The sequence below is a fragment of the Malania oleifera genome, chromosome 2 (assembly GCF_029873635.1).
Source record: "Malania oleifera isolate guangnan ecotype guangnan chromosome 2, ASM2987363v1, whole genome shotgun sequence".
NCBI lineage: Eukaryota > Viridiplantae > Streptophyta > Magnoliopsida > Santalales > Ximeniaceae > Malania > Malania oleifera.
The window spans coordinates 144227181-144248673 of NC_080418.1; the positions used below are offsets into that span (position 1 = coordinate 144227181).

The 21493-nt window shown below is 36.7% G+C and overlaps 1 pseudogene; it reads right to left on the minus strand.

Moving 5' to 3' along the window:
- Positions 1-1113: 1113 nt before the first annotated feature.
- On the minus strand, positions 1114-20525 carry LOC131148438 (extensin-2-like; annotated as a pseudogene).
- Between the last annotated feature and the right edge of the window lie 968 nt (positions 20526-21493).

Here is a 21493-nt window from a genome sequence, read left to right on the forward strand (position 1 = left end):
AGCAAAACAAGAAGAATGAGAAGAATTTTGTTGTTGTTCCTACCATTCGCTCCTCTCCAATAGCACATAAAATGGGCAGACTGGAATGGAAGTTATTGTCTATTGTTGGCCTCTATGGTAGAATTAGTCGTTGGTCGCGGAGACAGTGGTTTACCCTGTTTATTGCTTAGGGAGTTGTTAGGTGAGAAAACAACCAAACATACTCTGTCCAGTGGGGTTTGGCTTACACATTTTTCAAATCTCCTTTTTTTTTTTCTTTATACCATAAATTCCTGGTGGAGTGGATATCATCTCCAAACCCATGTTTTCCAAGACTTCTGTGTTGCAAAAGAGATGTGGCTCGTGCTCTTTGATCTTCTTCATGCCTGCCTTCATATATATCACCTTTGATGTGGAGTTTTTTTTATCTATTTTACCATATCCACTTCACATCCCTCTTGGCAACTTTTAAAATTATTCTCACTATATGTGGAGATTTTGGTCTTTCATGCACTTTATGCAGTTTTATTTATTTAGAAGGCAAAAAGGATCCCATTTATATGCCTGAGGCAGCAGACTGAATTGACCAATCATTTCCTAATCCACTACACTTGCCTCTTTCTCTTTCTAATTGACTCCTAGATGCTTGTGTAAAAAGCTCACAACAAACTAGAGCCTCAATCAATACCTTGGTTAATTTTGATTAATTTGATAAATTATCATATTCTGTCCTTAATCTAATTGCAGTATTGAAATACGCAAAAAAAACTGCATGCAGGGTACCCGAAAAACACAAACACCACGATGCTATCCAACATGGAAAAAAATAATTCTAACTCGCAACCAAAACAATGATGTAGCAATTCTTAAGACATAAATCTCAAGGTTTCATTTGTTATAGGAAATAATAGAATGGAGGCTAATCGTACACAAAGTTTAAACCAAAGTTTCCATTCGATTAATCCTTCCTTATTCGTCCATGAACTTGTTGAAGATGGTAAACATGGCTTTAAGAAACCATAACTAGCAAGGACTTTCAAGAGAGAAAATTATTTGGGTTGCAAATAAAGTCATTGGTGCCTGCGTGGTGGTAAAGGTGGACTTTATCATTTGAAATGTAGGGTTCAGACTTCATCATTTGAAATGCAGGGTTGATGGAGATGGAGGTGGAGGAGACTTCTAGTAATAAGGAGGGGGTGGTGATGGTGATGGTGGTGGTGGCGACTTATAATATAGAGGTGGTGGTGATGGGGATGGTGAAGGTGGAGATTTATATAAGTATGGAGGTGGTGGTGATTTGTAGTAGTATGGAGATGGTGGTGATGGAGATGGTGGAGGGGGGGGGGGGGACTTGTAGTAGTAAGGAGGTGGTGGTGACTTAGATGGTGGTAGTGGGGATCTATAGTAGTGTGGAGGAGGGGTTGAAGGTGATGGTGGTGGTGGTGACTTATAGTAGTAAGGCGATGGTGGTGATGGGGATGGAGGTGGTGGAGATTTATAGTAGTATGGAGGAGGTGGTGACTTCAGTGGAGGAGGTGATGGTGAGGGAGATGGTGGAGGAGGGGACTTGTAGTATGGAGGTGGGAGTAACTTTGATGGTGGAGGTGGGGACTTGTAGTAGTATGGAGGAGGCGGTGAAGGTGATGGTGGAGGAGGGGACTTATTGTAGTAAGGAGGTGGTGGTGATGGTGATAATGGAGGTGGTGATTTATAGTAATAAGGAGGAGGTGGTGATGGAGAAGAAGGTGATGGTGATTTATAATAATATGGAGGTGATGGAGAGGATGAGGGCAACAGAGAGGACTTGTAATTGTGTGGTGGTGAAGGTGGTGGCAGTGACTTGTAGTAAAGAGGTGGTGGTGAAGGTGGTGGCAGTGACTTGTAGTAAAGAGGTGGTGGTAGTGGTGATGGAGTTGGTGGGGGTTTATAATGATAAGGTGGAGGCGGTGTTGGGGATGGTGGAGGTGGTGACTTATAGTAATAGGGTGGGGGAGGAGACGGAGATTGTAGGAACCCGAACCAAGAAAAGAAAAAAATAAAAGAAAAGAAAAGAAAAGAGAAAGAAAAAGAAAAGAAGGAAATCGGTCTGGCACAGGATCAAACCGTCGACGATTTTAGGAGCTCAGGGAAAACCGTTGATGGTTTCCTGCAGGGCTGAGGCTTATAAGTTAGAATCTTATTATGATTTTTCATTCTAACTCTCACACTCTCTCTCCTAGGGTTTCCTCTCTCAACCCTCATGTATCTCTCTCTCTCATAAGCTTCCCTAGGTTACCCTCTCGCTCTCCAATCCTTTCTCCCTCCTCCTGGCTTACAGGTCCGTGTTCTTCGGCCGATTCAGAAGCTAGGGTTTCGGTTCTCCAAGGGTTTTAGGCAAATTTTCAGGATCAGGTAAGAGGATTAAATTATGTCAGTTGTTTTTGGAAGTATGAACCGATTAAATTGAAGTATATGTTTACTGGAATAGTATATATGTTTTTCTGAATGAATCAGGCATATGAAGATGATAGTTTTGATTATTATACGTATTTGGGGAAAACTAAAGTGAATGGGTTGATCATCTCTTTTTTCCAGTAAAACATATTGTTTGAGTTAAATTAAACCCTAGAGATAATCACACCTTTGTTTTCAGCAAATTATATGTTCCCCGGGCAGTTTAATATATTATGATTTATCAGTCAGAATCGTGTGGCATGAGAACGAGTATTATGGCATAATTAAACATGATGGTTTTATCAGATGATTTTATCAGTATACGATATGGCGGCTATATGTCGATTATGATATAATGATATGGCGGCTATATGCGGGTTATGATATAATGATATGACGGATATGCTAGTTATGATATAATGATGTGGCGGCTATATGCTAGTTATGACATAATGATATGGTGGCTATATGTCGGTTATGATATAATGATATGGCGGCTTATGTCGAGTTATGATATGCCGGTTTTATACCGAGACAGGAAATGACATATTTTATACAGAATTATGAACATGTCAAGTTTTATACAAATTTATGAAAATGAAATCATATTACAGTTTTTATTACGTAAATTGTAATATATGGTTTAAGAACCTTGAGGGATCAGATGTAATGGGAGCACGGTACCGTAGCTATAGTTTGGCAGGGAGTGCAACCACACTGGTATGAAAGTGTGGTATTGGATAGTCGATTTGGCCTAAGTACAGTACTACTCCTGAAGGACATTCCAAGAGACCCCTTCTGAGGTACATTCTGGGAGACCCTACCGAGGTACATTTCGGGATAGGGTAGGCAAATCGTACTGACAGACGGGGTAATTTGACTTAGCATTAGTCGGCTGGCCAGATGCTAAATCCAGTCTTCGAACCGCACAACCTGTTATGGAGGGAAGCATGTCGTTGGCACAGTTAGCCCAAGAGGTTTGGTTCTTATATGCATATATCTGTGAATTTACGATAAATGGGCTATATTGAGCCGAATTATGTTATACAGGAAAGTATATGTATTTTCAGTTATACAGGTGAGTACAGTTTTCAAATGTCATTTTCTATTCAGTTAAATAAATGGAAATATTATGTTCACACTAAAACTCATGTTAGCCGCACACCGATGATAATCTGATCTACCTTATTGAGAAGTATCTCACCCCAATATCCATCTCATATTTCAGGTCCTACAGGGATCCACGGTGCTGGGAGTAGTTTTTGTTTGTTTTTGTAAGTGTGGTGAGATACTTGATTTTGTTATGTTTGTTTTATTTGGGATGTAATATAACCTGGAGATACAAATGTGTAACTGGGATGGTTTAGAACTCTGATAATGTGATTGAGGTTTATTTAATTTCCGTTGCATGATTTAAATGAGCTTATGGACAGGGACGCTTGGGACCCCGTTTGGGTTTGGGTCGTCATGTTTGTGGTATCAGAGCGGTATGTGTAGGAAATGGTAGCTCTTCGGGCCCACCGGGTTCGGGGTGCTACAGAGATGGTGGCGGCAGTGACTTGTAGTAATAGGGAGGTGGTGGTGATGGAGATGGTGGCGGAGGGGACTTGTACATGTAAGAGGAAGGTGGTGGTAGTGATGGCGGAGTTGGTGATTTATAAAGATAAGGCGGTGGGGGTGACTTGTAGTTGTAAGGTTGTGGAGGTGTTGATGGAGAATGTGGTGGAGACTTGTAAAAATGGGATGGTGGGAAAGATGATGGTGGTGTTGGTGATATATAATCGTATGGTGGTTTCCCTGAGTGCTAGGGTGGTGGTGGCGGTGAAGCATAAATATAAGACTCATCAGCAACTACACTAGTGATTGCAAGGCAGAATGCAATAGCAGAAATGAGTTGAAGCCAATAACCTGGCCCCTCCCTAGGTTACTTGCATGGTATGGTCGGGAATGAAACCCTACATATAGTTATCTCTTCAATTGCTATTGACAAGATTGTGATTATTTAATGAAGCTAACAGGGTGGACTAATGATTTAATATATATTCAAAATCCACATTAATCGAAGTCTCAAATATTTTCAACTATATTATATGGTGGGTTCCCACTAATCATTGCATCTTATCATGGTTGGCCATGAACTAAGTCAAGATGGAGAGTAGGTAGAATATAGTACTGCTGGAATAGCACTTCTGTAGTCATAATAAAAATAGTTAAATAGGAAGGAGAGAGTAGGACTATAGGAAGCGTTAAAAGTCGATGCAATTTAAGTTGCTAGAGATACATTTCTCTTAAAATATGTTTGCTTACTGCAAATGGCTAGAAATGATTATCTGTAAATTGCTGGACAAATGGTTGTATTGCCTGTTGTTATCAGCTAGGCGATTTTATCCTCTCATAAAGTTACAGGAAGTTCTCATAGGATTGGCCTTACATATTTTCTAACAGATGATCAAACTGGAGGGGTGAGAAATCGAGAACATCACATATAAGGGGAATAAAAGCTTCCTTGCTGGAAAAAGACTAACAATTCAAAACTGGCTTCATTCGTGATTTGAGAATGCTGTGTATAGTTTTATTTGTATTTCTCTTCATAGATTTAAAATCTATTTTCAGACATTTATAAGAAGGAAAATTCTAGTTAGTAATTTATGCATCCTAGCACTACATCCCATCTTCACTGTTAAATATATTCCAAATTTTTTGTTTGGCAGGTGTTGAAAAAAAAAAAAAAAAAATTGCTTAGACAAATTACTGTAAGTTTTCATAGTGGTAATACCATCTTTGACATTGTCTTTGTACTCCAACTTGGTTCCAACCCACCAAGTCAACATTGATGGGAAGTGCTAATGTTTTTTTTTTTTCCCATATTTTTTATTCATGAACTGAGCCCATTTGGCAGTTTTCTTCCTTTCGAATTTTAGGAACATGTTTATTTTCCTTTTTCTTTTGTATTCCCCCTCTTGTGTAAGTCAAGCTTTTCAATTCACCTAGCCACAGTGACAAACTCAAAATTTGGAAATTGCAGAACCTGAACAATGACAAATTCTGCCATTATTCAAGGAAGAATTATAGTAACTTAAAGGCATTTAAAATGGCTTGATAGATTGGAGATTCCTTATGTATCAAACAATTATTATTATTATTATTATGTTACTTCAAATACATTGTTTATTCATTATATTTAGTCTAATTGGGTTTCATTCTATTATGGATATGTTTAATTCTATTGTTATTATTATTCTAAATCCTTGTGCATTTCAGAAATTATTCAGAAGTTATTTGTGATATTTGGTCTATTCAAGACTAGATCAAAAACTATTTGCATCAACTATTACGTGTATATAAGTATCTATGAGTTTCCTAAGAAATACCCATTAAATATTGAGACTTAGGATGTTCGAGGTTTGAATCTCGGAAGAGGTGGAATGTGGTACAAGATGGGAGATGGACTTGTGTGGGCTTCCAATGTACGAATACACACACACACACACACACACACACTCACATATATATATATATATGAAAGAAAAGTTTGATCTTTGTGTATCCTTGCATTGAAAAATGAATTAAATGAGGCATATCTAGCCAGTTTGACTATATTTAATCTTATATTACACCATTGTAAGTTCAAGGAAACCAATCTTGTAAAAAATAAAAAGAAAAAAGGCAAAGAAAACCAAAACAAAGGAAATAAATTAATAGAAACTTACAAGTTTCTTCTTAGCTAGTGTTGCAACCTTTATGCCTTTCTTTTGGGCTCGTAGTGTAATATTACAATAAAAAAAAAAATCAAAATAAGGATGAGGAAGTTTGAAACGTGGGACCAGGGTATAGTTCCAGTTGTTTACCTTGAACTAATTAATGATCCAGCGATGAGGCATGCACACTGCCATAAAGCCAATAAAGTTGGTGGCCTGATGACATTGGAGCTCGCAGTCAAAGAGCCCCATCTAATGTCGTGGTGTTTGTGACAACAATGAAGGATTTGCCATCACTGGCCACTTCATCAAATCTATGGATGTGCTATCCAAAACATCCAGACTTCTAGAAACCCATAAAGAGAACTTTTTTGAAGCTGAGTGTGCATCATCGACTGATATTCCCATGGATGGAGCTTTTGAAATCAAGGAGCAAGTTATTAACAATGAAATGAGAGGCTGGAAATTGAAGTGCTAGTGGTTTGGGAGTTTAAAAGACTGAAAATGAATTGAAAAGATGTAAAATTTATGCACATCACAAAATGAGGAGAGCAACAAACCAAAGCGACGGTTCAATTTAGGACAGCATGGGAATTAAATTTTAAATGAATGTGTTTGTGAGGATATTATCATCATTATGAAACTTGCCGCAAGAGGACTGTCATGAAATATGGTTTAGCTTTTAAGAATAATTTATTGTTGAGAGTCTTGAGACTCTTAGGTAATTAAGATAGGACAACATCCTAGGAGTAGATTCATTGAATTCCACTAGTGTGAACGTTGGCCATCAAAGAAGTGAATTTGGCGGGTGAAAGTTTGTCATAAAATTATCTTTTGAGCGTAGCATGCTCAAAAAATAATAATCTAGTGGTTCTAGTGGAAGGAAAGGTGTTTCAACCAAATGGCCTGCAACATTTGATAAATTTGAATTTTGACTGTGTAGTTGGGGTATGTAAACTGGTTTGAGATTTGTCAAAATGTTGATTCCATAAATTTTTTTTGATTATTATTAGCAAGTTTTATACCAGGTGTAATTTTATCCTACTTCACTGTTACTAAGCTTTTGGGAGTCCATGTTTTAAATCCTACAGTTGGATCCTTTTATAATTTTATTTTGTTTTGCATGTTAGACATCAAGGCAAGATGTTAGGCATCAAGATGATATGGATTTAGGAATCATCTCATCCAAATTTGTATTTTAATCCATGTTATATCTACATTTGGATTGAAAGCATCAGATCAAAAGACTGATCATATTTGATTGATTTATTTTCTTAGTATGATCAGTATAATTAGTGTATTTAATCAAATAGTAAGCTTATTAAAATGTATGTATAACCCAATGAAAGATTATTGACTTTTCTAAACTTTTGTTTTGGTTTGAAAAAGAAGTGATGCCTTGTTCCTTGATTGCTATTACATTGGACTATAGAATCAGTTTATACATTAGACTAGTGTTTTTTTTTTTTCTAACTTATTTTATTTTTTGGGGACAACAACCTTTTTTAAATTTTTTCCCTACTCATACATTATATTTTTCTATAAGAAATCTTTAAATCTGCCAAGCATTGAGACCAAGATAAGACCAATCTAGCTTTAGAATATTATACATTTGATTCTTCTAATCATGTCCAAGTCAAATGCAAAATCATCTACAGGAAACTGAATCTTTCTCAATTTAGATAACAACATGCTGAGACCAATTTGGGAAATGCCAAAAACCTCTTCCCAGTTTGAAAATTTATCATTGAAAATAAAAGGATTTTGTGCAACTCAGGTCCCAAGCGGACTAGAACCTTCTATTGGTCTTATCATTCAGTTATCTCCATAAATCTTTTACTATGGGTTTATGCTTGTGCAGAACTAAACGAGAGGAATGAGAAGAATTTAGTAGTTGTTCTTATCCCTAGCTCCTCTCCACTAGCGCATAAAATGGGCACACTGGAGATTTATTGCTTAGGGTGTTATAAGGAGAGAAGGCAACCAAACAGCCTCTGGCTTGTCCAGTTGAGTTTGGCTTATATATCTCTGTTGAACCTCATTTTATTTGTCTATACTATAAACTACTGGTGGAGTGGATATTATCCCCAAGCCCATGTTTTCCAGGACCTGTATCTTACAAAATATATGTGGCTGGTGGTCTTTGATCTTCCTCACGCATCACCTTTGATGTGGAGTTTTTAATTATTTTACCTTATCTGCCTCCCATCCCTTTTGGCAGCTTTTACAATTATTCTCACTATATGTGTAGTTTTGGGTCCTCACGCATTTTATGCAGTTTTACCTATTTAGGAGGCAAAAAGGCGCCCCAATCCCATTTATATGCCTGAGGTAGCATACTTAATTGACTTATCATTTCCAGTCCGTTCCATTTGCGTCTCTCTCTCTCTCTCTCTCCCTCTCTCTCTAATTTGACTGTTGGATGCTCGTGTCAAAAGTTTGCGACCACTCAGAGCCTCAATCAGTACCTGGGTTAATTTTGATTAACTTCGACAAGTATCATATTCTAGGCTTAAGCTAATTGCAATAATAAAATATGCAAACAAAAATATGTGCAGGCTCACCCAAAAACACAAACGCCACTATGCAATCCAACATTGAAAAACAGAATTCTAAAACTTGCAACTGAAACTGATGATGTAGCAATTCTTAAAACATAAATCTTAGGGTTTCATTTGTTAAAGGAAATAATACAATGGAGTATGATAGTACACAAAGTTTAAACCAGAGTTTCCATTCTATTAAATCCTTCCTTATTCACCCATGAACTTGTTGAACATGGTAAACATGACTTCAAGATAACATAATTAGTGAGGACTTTCAAGAGAGAAAATTATTTTGGTTGCAAATAAAATCATTGGCCGCCTCCTGGTGGTAAAGGTGGAGTTCATCATTTGAAATGTAGAGGTGATGGAGATGGAGGTGGAGGAGACTTCAAGTTGCTAGGAGGGGGTGATGATGGTGGTGGTGGTTAATATGGAGGTGGTGGCGATTTGTAGTAGTATGGAGGTGGTGGTGATGAAGATGGGGGAGGGAGGAACTTGTAGTAGTAAGGAGGTGGTGGTGACTTAGATGGTGGTGGTGGGGATCTATAGTAGTATGGAGGAGGGGGTGAAGGTGATGGTGGTGGAGGTGACTTGTAGTAGTAAGGCGGTGGTGGTGATGGGGATGGAGGTGGTGGAGATTTATAGTAGTATGGAGGAGGTGGTGACTTCAGTGGAGGAGGTGGTGATTTGTAATAGTAAGGAGGTGGTGGTGTGGGAGACGGTGGAGGAGGGGACTCGTAGAAATATGGAGGTGGGAGTGACTTTGATGGTGGAGGAGGGGACTTGTAGTAGTATGGAGGAGGTGGTGAAGGTGATGGTGGAGGAGGAGACTTATAGTGGTAAGGAGGTGGTGGTGATGGTGATGGCGAAGGTGGTGATTTATAGTAATAAGATGGAGGTGGCGATGGAGAAGGAGGAGGTGGCGATTTATAATAATATGGAGGTGGGGGAGAGCGTGAGGGCAGCGGGGGGGACTTGTAATTGTGTGGAGGTTGTGGCGATGGTGAAGGTGGTGGTGTTGACTTGTAGTAGGGAGATGGTGGTGGTGGTGATGGAGGTGGTGGGGATTTATAGTAATAAGGTGGAGGCAGCAATGGGGATGGTGGAGGTGGTGACTTATAATAGTAGGGTGGGGGAGGAGATGGGGACAGTGGCAGAGGCGACTTGTAATAATAGGGAGGTGGTGGTGATGGAGATTTTGGTAAAGGAGACTTATAAATGTAAGGGGGAGGCGGCAACAGTGATGGCGGAGGTGGTGATTTATAAAGATAAGACGGTGGTGGTGGCTTGTAGTGAGGTTTTGGAGATGGTAGTGGAGATTGTGGCGGAGACATGTAATAATGGGGTGGTGGGAAAGATGATGATGGTGTTGGTGATATATAATCGTATGGTTGTTGCCCTGAGTGCTTGGGTGGCAGTGGCGGCGGTGATGCATAAGTATAAGACTTGTCAGCAACTACACTAGTGACTGCAAGGCAGAATGCCATAGCATAAATGAGTTGAGGCAAATGACCTGACCTCCTACCTAAGCGTCCCATTTCGAGCACAGAGCTGTTTGTGGAACACAGAATTTCTTAGTACTACTGATTCTGTTACTTGTATGGGATGTGGGGGATGAAACCCTTTATATAGTGTTTCCTTTGGTCACTAATGACAAGATTGTGATTATTTAATGAAGGTGGGATGGAAAAAATGTTTAGTATATTAATCCAAAATCCCACATTAATCAAAGTCTGAAATATTTTCTAACTATATTATATGGTGGGTTCCCACTAATCATTGCATTTTTGTCATGGTTGTCCATGAACTAAGTCAAGATGGAGAGCAGGTTAGACGTAGTACGGCTGGAATGACACTTTTTTAATCATGCTAGAAGCATTTTGAGTAAACTGGTCTTGAGTCCTTTTCATCCTCATGACAGAAAAGGAGTTAAAGATGAAGGAGAGAGTAAGAAGCATTAGAAGTCAATGCAATTGAGGTTGCTACTTTCTAGAGATACATTTCTCTCAAATCTATTTGCTCGCTGCAAATGGCTGGAAAAATGGTTGTTTGCAAATGGCTGGGCAAATTGTTGTATTGCCCCTTGTTATTTGTTAACAGATAGGTAATTTTGTCCTACCTGAAAGTTACAGCGAATTCTCATAGGATTGGTCTCGAATTTATTAATGAGGCCTTACATATGTTCTAACTGATGATCAAATAAGAGGGATGAGAACATCACATATAACTTCTTTGCTGGAAAAAGACTAGCAGTTCAAAATTGGCTTTATAAGTGATTTGAGAATGCTGTGTATAGTTTTATTTATAGTTCTATTTATAGATGTAAAATACATTTTTAGACATTTATAAGAAGGAAAATTCTAGTAAGTAATTTATGCATCTAAGCACTACATCCCATTTTTATTGTTAAATCCATTCCAAAAGATTTCTTTTATGCAGGTGCAAAAAAAGAAAAAAAGTAAAAAAGAGAAATTGCTTAGGCAGGTTACTGTGTCATTCCTAGCGGTAGTACCTTCTTTGACATTGTTTTTATACTCCAACTTGGTTCCAACCCCCTAGGCCAACATCGATGAGAAAGTATTAGTGTTTTGACCAAGCCGATTTGGCATTTTCCTTCCTTTGAATTTCAAAAAACAATTTTATTTTCTTTTTGGTTTTGATTTTCCCTCTCTTGTCTGAGTCAAACTTTGCATATATTATTATTATTATTATTCCAGTTGCATCCTTGTTCATAATTATTTCTGTAACCAGAGGTTTATTATGTATCATTCTAATATAGGTACGTATAATTTTAGTTTTATTATTTTACCTTTGTGAATGTCAGGAATTATTCAGAAATTATTTGTGATTTTTGGCCTATTCAGGAGTAATTCAGAAACTATTTGCATCAGTTGTTACATGTAGTACAAGTACTTTTGTGTTTGGTTTTTCAAAATATTTTGGTTCTTGTTCAAATAATAAAGCTAAATTGAGAGCTGTGTTAGACGGAATAAAGATTTGCAAACATTTGGGTCATACTAGTATTGATATTGAATGTGATTCAAAGATTACTGTAAATTAGATAAGAACAAGGAGGTGCTCCTTGTGGTATTTATGAGATTTTTGGGAGCAGCTGATTTATTTATTGGAGGGAGTAGACTTTTCGATAAAGCATTGGTATAAAAAAGGAAATAAAGTGACAGATGTCTTGACTCCTCAAGGTGCTAGGGGGAGGAATTGGTTGTTTACAAATAGTAGTCAACGCCCTAGAGTTATCAATGGGTTATATAAATTGGAGAAGATTGGTACGACTTATTTGAGGTATGTTTAGCTGATTTCCTGTTGGTTTTGGTCTATACTTTATGTTATTTATCTTTTGTTTGTTTTGTTACGTGATATTTTGGTTTGTAGGTCCTTGCTTTGTTTTGATTTGTTTGATTTTGTAATCTTTTTTTTGGCTGGATGTTGGTGTTGTTTTTTGGGAGGTCTTTAAAAGTTTGTTTTTTATCTCTCCTTTTAAATATCTTGTAACCACGGTTTTCCTCCGCCAAAAGATAGGGTTTATCAATAAATAAATGGAGGTCCCGCCCCTTCTTTTAAAAAAAATAAAAAATAAAAAAAAATGTAGTATGTATTAGTTTCCTAGGAAGTATCCCACTTAAAGGTTGGGACTTAGGTGGTATATATATAGAGGCTTAGGACAGAAGGCTCCTCACTTTGTGCAAGTAGGGGGAGGGTCATCACAGTGTATATGGCCTTACCTCTGCTTTTATGGGGAGAGGTCATTCCCTTAAACACAAACTTGTGACCAACCAGCCTTACGGTTGATCCTTGCATTAAAGAATTAATTAAATAAGACATATCTAGCCTGACCATAGAGTGACCATCCAGTGTACTTCAATATTACAGACTAAGAACAGAAGAACAATCCAAAATATTCATGCCTTCGAGTCTTGATACTTCAATGTCAGCTCCATACTTTGTCAAGGTCATTACCCATCTCTCCCATTTATAATAAATGGTACGGCCTACTAAAAGTCAACTGGATGGATGCTAGTTAAAGTAGGGTTAGGCAATTTTAAAAAACCAATATCACAGCAATAGCAATTTTCGATCTAGTTGCATATCCGTATAACCTACAGATTATTATTTATTTATTTTTTTATTTATAATTTATTGATTGAAACTCTAGGGTCTGTTTAGTTGTAGAATATAGTTTCCATTTTAATTTTTTTTTTTTAAATTTCAGCTTTACAAGATTTGTATAAAATAAATGGACAAATAATAAAAATATTTGGCACTATTTGCTTATGAAAATAGTTTTATTTTTCATTTCTAATTTTTAAATAATTACAAAAATTTCACCTTAAAGGTTTTCTGAATTTATATATAATAGTTGGAAAAATATTTTTTAGTTTGTTGGATTCTTTGCATTTGAGAGGATGAAATTTGGACCTTGGACTTTAATTTATATATTGAGTTTCTTTTAAATTCACATAAATTCAAAATTTCAAGCCTTAAAATCTATGATTTCAAATACTTTTGAAAATTTGAAAAATAAATTGTTTTTTGTAATTGTTTTGAAAGTTAGAATAAAAAAATGAAAAACTATTTTACAAACTTTTTATTTTCGATGCTTTAATTCAAATGTTGGAAAACTAAAAACTAAGCTGAAATTTTTATATTTCTTTAGACAATTAAAAAATAGAATATGGGAAATATTTTACACAACTAAATGGGCTCTTAGCTTTTTATTTTTTTTGGTTTCTCGTCTCAAATTATAATAGGAAAACTTTCCTATGTGTGGAGTAGATTCATTAAATTTCTACCAGTCTGAAGATTGGTCATCTAAGAAGTGAATTCAACAAGTGGTGAAAGTTAAGGAAGTCTACTGCAGATTATTTTTTGAGCTTAGAAAGCTAATAGTAAACCTAATTAATCGAAAGAAAGTTGTTGTTCAAATGCTAAGATTGAATCTCTAGACCATGTGTTTTGTACGAGATCTTTTGCTCAGGAGGTATGAAAATAAGCAGCAGTGGCGTTGGGTGTTTGTTGTATGGCAATGAATACATGGAAAGACAGAGTCAATGTTTGGTTTAGTTGTGCAAGGCCTCATAGTTAGGCATTTTGGTAGGTCTTTTACCTAGTCTCATCATTTGGAGACTTTTGACTCGTCGATGTAGAGTCAGGATGAAATTAATTCATGATTCGGTGAGAACTGTGTGGCTTGATATTAAATATTGGCTGAGATCCATTTCGGACAAGTTAACTAAATGTGCTCCTATTTCTTGCACGGATATTGCAGTTTTTCGTGCTTTGGATATTCAAGTAAAAAATGTGAGGGTTCGTTTTCCTCGTGTAGTCAGATGGTGTAAACTTGGGATAGGTTGAGTTATGTTGAATGTGGATGGAAGTTGTAGAGGTAACACAGGTAATTATGGTGGTGGAGGCGTGATAAGAGATGAAAAATGTTTATTTAAAACAGTTTTTTCCTCATTACTGGGTTATGGAACCAATAATATGGCTGAATTGAAGACGATTATTTTAGAGATTAATCTGTGCAAAGATCTCAGATTTGATCAAGTGGAGATTGCATGTGACTCTATTTTGTTGGTTCAGTGGATAAATTCTGTGAAGTGTTCGGCTTGGAACTTATGGGAATTGTAGGTAGAGCTTGTGCTAGCATTGAGAGGCATACAATACAAAGTGGAACATGTTTATAGGGAGGCGAGTAAATGTGCAGATTTCTTTGCCAAGTAGGGTGAATCTGGTATATCTCGATCATATAGTTGTCAGGATGATCTTTCACAGCAAGTCGAGGGAATGATTCGATTAGATTTGTTGAGATTTCCTTCCTTGCGCTCGTGATGCTTTGTGCTATCTTCCGGAGTTTTGTTTGTTTTCCACTTGTAGTTGTTTAAGTTCTTATTTATTTGTTTGGTTGCTAGTCATTGGTTTATTGGTTTTGAATAACTTGGTTAAGTTAGTTTTAGAGTCTTGGAGTTTGATTTTGTTATCCCAAAGTCTCAAGATTGGAACCATGGTATTCCTTCGCCATAAGTGAGAGGTTTTCTAATAAAGATAGAAGGTGCCGCCCTCTTTTTCAAAAAAAAAAAAAAAAAAATCGAAAGAAAGTTGTTTAGATCAAATGATAAACATTCGCTAAACTTGATTTTTGGAAAGTATGAAGTATTGTTGGTGAATGCAACTAGCATTAAAATTATTGAAATGCACGCAATAAAAAATTTTCAACTAGTACATATAATATTGATCTGCTTCACTGTCAATATGCTTATGCTTTAATGGGTCCATGTTTGACAATCCTGCAGTTGGATCTTTTTATGTTTTATTTTTTTTGGCATGTAAGATATAAAAGATCTGGAATTAATTAAGAATCATCTCATCCAAATTCAATATTTTGGATACAGGGTTTAGATCAAACGGGTAATAATATTTGACTGATCTATTTTCTTAGCAAGCATGGCATATATTAATTATATTGCGTTTGAGAGTATGAATTTTGGACCTTAAATTTGTATTTGAGTAAATTTAGACAAATTTTAATGTAATCTTATATTATATATTATTCAAATCTAATACAACTCTAAATCTAAGATCTCTCCAAACATAGGATTAGTGTGTAATCTAATAGAAAGCTTATTAAAATACATGCATAACGTAACAAAGAATTACTAAGTAATGTAATTCTAACTAAACTTTTTAGCTGAACATAAGATAAGCATCATACAAAACTAAATATAGTACACCATAGAAAGTTGTCTTGATCTGAAACGGAAGTGAGACCTTGCCACTGAAGGGAAATTATCATGAAATTCCCAAAAAACTTGTGAGAAACAAAATAGAAAAAAAAACACATGTCAAATAAAAAAGAGAATAGTCACATACACAAGACAGTATTTACGTGGTTTGGAAATTTGCCTACGTTCACAGAGTTGCGGGGATTTCACTATTATCAGGGAAAAAATACAAAGTACGGCAGTACAGTATTTCTTCTCTCTCAAAAACTGCATCAAAAACAAAATCCTAATCACCAAAACAACGGTTTCTATATCTTGCGCACAGGATTCACAGTGGGCTACAAAACGGGTCAAAAATTTTTTTTCAAGGGGCCCAAGCCTTCACTCAATGAACTAAGCCTCAGAAAAATATCTCATTAAAAAATCACGCAACATTATTTTGGGTCAGGTCATCATCCGGATCAAACACAGTAGGCTCCACAAAGCCCAACACATTAGACTAAGGATGTTTTCAACTTTGTTCTATTTTTGGGGACAGCTATTCTTAAAACAATTTTCCTTTCCTATTCATCTACTATATATATGTTTTATGAGAAGTCTTCAATTCTGCAGTGTGTTGAGACCAAGATACCTCTGACGTAGCTTTAGAATATCCCTTTGCTCATTTAATCCCATACAACTTAAAGCTTGAAATTGTTATTGAAAGTAGGCTTATTTGGTTTGGCAAAATAGCTATTCCTTAGAATAAGATGAAATATAGTTTAAATTTTGGGAATCAAGAAAATAGTTATTTCTTGTATATTTCTATTTATTTCATTCAAAACATAATAAGAATGAAGTAGATATCCCCACGATGAAATTTGGGAATAGTTATTCTTTGTCTATTCCTTATTATGGATTCATTTATAGTAACAATATATTTTTTTTTTAAACAACTAAGGTTACATTTGGTTTGCGGAATGTCTATTCTTAGAAATAGATTAGTTTTAGTAGGTTAGTTGCAATTAGTTATACAAGAAATTATGTTGTTATGTCGAATAAAATAATTAGGAATATACAAGAAATAACTATTCCCTTGATTCTTAAAATTTAAACCATATTCTATCCTATTTTAAGGAATAGCTATTCAATCGAGCTAAACGAGTCATAATTATAACTAATCTACTAAAACTAATATATTCTTGGGAATAGGCATTCTACAAACCAAATGCAACCTGAATCTTCCTCTAGTCTAGTTTACAGCCATGTCGAGATCAATTTGGGAAATATCAAAAAGCGCCTCTTGAAAATTTATCATTGAAGGAAAAATGATTTTGTGACAAGATAAGTAATCCATATGTACCATCTCTACTATTTGGGGTTATTTTGTATCATTTTTGTTTTTAATTTTTGGTTTTTAATTGTAGAACAATGAAGAAACATATTAGAAATTGTGTTTATTTATGTTGCTAATTATCTACTTGATTTTCAACATTTTTTTTTTTTTTTTGGCAAAAACTTAAAGTCAAACTTTATGGTTTTGAGTTGTTTTGACAACTGGTTGCCATGGTACATTAATATCCATTAATAACTTTTTTATGGACTAAATCCTTCATTTAATATAGTTTATAGTTAATTTTAAATAAAATGGCCATCTAATTTAAAACATAATTTAAACAAAATATCTAAAAATTATAAAATCAATAAAAGTCATTTAAAAATATATATTTTTTACTATTTTATAGTTTTCATGTATGATAAGATTGTCCATGGAGTTAAAAAATTTGAGTTTTGAAATATAATAATTCAAGTCATTTTAATTGATTCAGTTTTTTATTACAATGTATATTTTTAAATTGTATTCTTTTGTATTTTCATTATAGTAACATATATTTTAATTGTTATTTGATTCAAGGACAAAAATGAGCGTTTATTTTTTAATTTGTTTTAATTTTGATAGGTTTCTAATGTTCAGTTTTTAGTTTACATTTCCTGTTTTTAATTTTTATTTCTAATTTTCGTTTCCATAGTTTATGGCAGTGATACAAAACAGACCCTTAATTATTCTTATCCTTTAGTCATCTCCAAAAATCTCTTCCATACGGACATACACCTGTGCACAACTAAACATGAGATGGAAGAGAAGAATTTAGCTGTTGTTCCTTCCCTTGCTCCTTTCCAATAGCACATTATGGAATTTTATTGCTTAAGGTGCCACTAGGTGTAAAGAATGAGAGAGAGAGAGAGAGAGAGAGAGAGAGAGAGATCAAATGACAACCAACCAAACCCCAGCAATATTGACTTAAATATTTAATACATTTCCAAGGATATATATATATATTAGCCTTGTTTTATTTCTTCATACTAAAAATTCTTGGTGGAGTGGATGTTATCCCCATGACCCAATCCCAAGAGAGATGGGGTTGGTGCTTTCCCCTGCCCTCATCTATTTTTAACCTTTGATGTGGAGTTTTTGTCTATATCACGCCTCTATTGCCATGTTTTACGACATTGTCACTGTAAGCAGAGTTTTTGGTCCGTCATGCATTTTAATGTAGTTTTATCTATGGGGGTAAGTTCAAAGCGAACAAGGGTCAAAGGGAGCTAGCCAATCTTAAGTGCTCTATGAATTATGATGGAAAGGGTTTGAAAAGGGGTTTTCGTGGTTAACTGCTCTTTCTTCTCGTTTTATCTTTAATTTTATTGTTCTTTGGGGCATATTTCTTGTCTCCTTACATTGTAACTTCTGTTCTCAATCTAATACACTTTCTTTTATCATAAAAAAAAAATGTAGTTTTATCTAATTATCGGGGAAAAAACGAGTCCAAATTCCATTTATATGCCTGAGGCAGCATGCCTAATTAACCAATCAATTGCTAGTCCACTAAACTTGTTTCTATCCAATTGATTTGGAATGCTTGCGTAAGCAATTCACAATGCCCACAGGTCCCTCAATCTATGCTTGGGTTACTTTTGATTAGTTTGATGAATCACTTTTCCAGCTTTAATCTAATTGCAATAGTAAAATAAACATAACTAGTTTGTTTAGGCACACAAAAAATTAAATACCACATCGCAACCCAGCATGGAGAGTTAAAATTCTATAAATCATAATCCAAACAAATGATATATAATAAATATGAACGTTTCATTCCTTACAAGAGATAATACAATTGATAATGATTATTCAGAAAGTTTAAAGACGTATCTCCATTGGATTAAATAATTTCTTATTCATCCATGAACTTGTTTAAGAATGATACAAAGGACATGACGAAAACATAATCTCACAGAATGTCGAGAGAGAATTATTTTTGGTTGCAAAAGAACTCATTTGCAAAATTTAGTAGCCTGCTAGTGGTAAGAGTGGAGTTGCTCATTTTTATGTAGGGTGGTGAAGATTGAAATGGTGGAGACGACAATTTATAGTAGAATGGAGGAGGAAATTATAGCAAAGGAGGTGGAGGAGACTTGTAGTAATAGGGATCAGGTGGTGATAGCGAAGGTGGCGGTGGTTACTTGTAGTATGGTAGAAGCGGTGATAAATATGGAGTGGAGGAGACTTAGTAATAAGGAGGAGGTGGTGATGGTGATGGCGGAGGTGGAGATTTATAGTAGTATGGAGGTGGTGGTGACTTTAATGGAGGAGGGGGCGATTTATAGTAGTATGGAGGTGGTGGTGATGGAGATGGTGGAGGGGGAGACTTGTAATAGTAAGGAGGTGGTGGTGACTTAGATGGTGGTGGTGGGGATTTATAGTAGTATGGAGGAGGGGGTGAAGGTGATGGTGGCGGTGGCGATTTGTAGTAGTAAGGAGGAGGTGGTGATGGGGATGGCGGAGGTGGAGATTTATAGTAGTATGGAGGTGGAGGTGACTTTTTCGGTGGAGGTGGGGACTTGTAGTAATATGGAGGAGGTGGTGAAGGCGACGGTGGTGGTGGTGACTTATAGTAGTAAGGAGGTGGTGGGGATGGGGATGGTGGAGGTGGAGACTTATAATAATATGGGGGAGGTGGTGACTTTATTGGAGGAGGTGGTGATTTGTAGTAGTATGGAGGTGGTGGTGATGGAGATGGTGGAGGAGGGGATTTGTAGTAGTATGGAGGAGGTGGTGACTTTGCTGGAGGAGGTGGTGATTTGTAATAGTAAGGAGGCGGTGGTGATGGAGATGGTGGGGGAGGGGAGTTGTAGTGGTATGGAGGCAAGTTTGATTTAAGAGGTGGAGGTGGGGATTTGTAGTAGTATGGAGGAGGTGGTGACTTTGCTGGAGGTGGTGGTGATTTGTAGTAGTAAGGAGGTGGTGGTGATGGAGATGGTGGAGGAGGGGACTTGTAGTAGTATGGAGGTGGGGGTGACTTTGATGGTGGAGGTGGGGACTTGTAGTAGTATGGAGGAGGTGGTGAAGGCGATGGGGGAGGAGGGGACTTATAGTAGTAAGGAAGTGGTAGTAAAGGCGATGGGGGAGGAGGGGACTTATAGTAGTAAGGAGGTGGTGGTGATGGTGATGGTGGAGGTGGGGACTTGTAGTAGTATGGAGGAGGTGGTGAAGGCGATGGGGGAGGAGGGGACTTATAGTAGTAAGGAGGTGGTGGTGATGGTGATGGTGGAGGTGGCGATTTGTAATAATAACGAGGCTGCGGTGATGGAGAGGGAGGTGGTGGCGATTTATAATGATATGGAGGTGGAGGAGATGGTGATGGGGGTGGGGGGGATTTGTAATAATAAGATGGAGGGGGCGATGGGGATGGAGGAGGTGGCGATTTATAGTAGTAGGGTGGAGGAGGAGAATGAGATGGTGGTGGCGGTGATTTGTAAAGGTACGGAGGTGGTGGTGATGGAGATGGTGGGGGTGGGGACTTGTAAAGGTAAGGAGGTGGTGGGGACGGTGAGGGAGGAGGTGGCGATTTGTAGTTGTAGGGTGGCGGTGAAGTATAAAAGTAAGGCTGAGCGGCAACCTCTCCAGTGGCTAAGAGGCACAATGCGAAAGCATAAACCAGCCGGGGCCAATGCCCTGGCCTCCCTGGGTTTCCCATGTCCTGCAAGAATCAACACTCTTTTCTCTTCCTTGTGCAGGAAAGAAGTACTGAGGACTTCTGGTTCGTGGCTTGCTGCATAGTGGAGGGCAGTCCATCCCCTTATATAGTGTCCTTTTCCATTCATGCTGACATGTATTTTTATCATTCAATGAAGTTAACAGGCTGGAATATGAACATGAATATTTTAATCCATATATTAAACTAAATCGTACTTGTCCCATATGTTCAAACTACTATTTTAAATATGAAATTATGGGTTCCCACCATATGCTGATCACATTCTCTCTCGTGGCAGGCCATGAAGTATTGATTAGATGGAGATCGATGGAGAGTGGGTGAGGTGCTATGCTGCTGGATGAACGTTTCTTTAATGGTGGTCAAAGCGCGGTTGGAAGAGCCAACAGCTACTCCATCACGCAATAGAAAACACAGAAATTCTTCCCACTCCATTACACAAGAGAACAGAGGAGATGTAATCGATCAGCTGATTGCGGGAGGCAATCGAACGTGGTTTTTTCGAGTCAGTGGACCGGGGTCGATCGGTATGACATCATATTTATGTTTTATAGTTTATATATTATTTCATTATTAAGATAAAATAAATAAGACAAAATATTCATACAACGCATTCTCTTAAACAAAAATAATATTTTTTTAATGTGAATCATATATTTTAAGGAAAAATTATTTTAAAGAAAACAATACTTTTTTATAATAAAAAAAAATTTATATATTTATGGATCTAATCATTCTTATTTTTAAAATCGATTTTACAGAATCTTAGATGGTCTGATTTTTAAAACGCTAATTTAAAGTCAACACAAGCTTATTGCGAAGGGGCATACACATTGGTAGTTCAAGGCTGGCCAAAAACATAAATGGCCGACTTGAAGAAACTTGTGCATAAATTAAATTAATGTGTGTTGGGAGTTCCCTATTTTTATTCTATACGATCCACCATCCTTGAGAAAAGTAAACAAAATTAGAGAGCTTAGGTTTCCAATCAATTTAGAGTGAGGAGGAATGTGGCAACTTGCAGCTTCATATCTGGCTTTCCACCAACAACGCGTTTGGGCAAGTTTTAT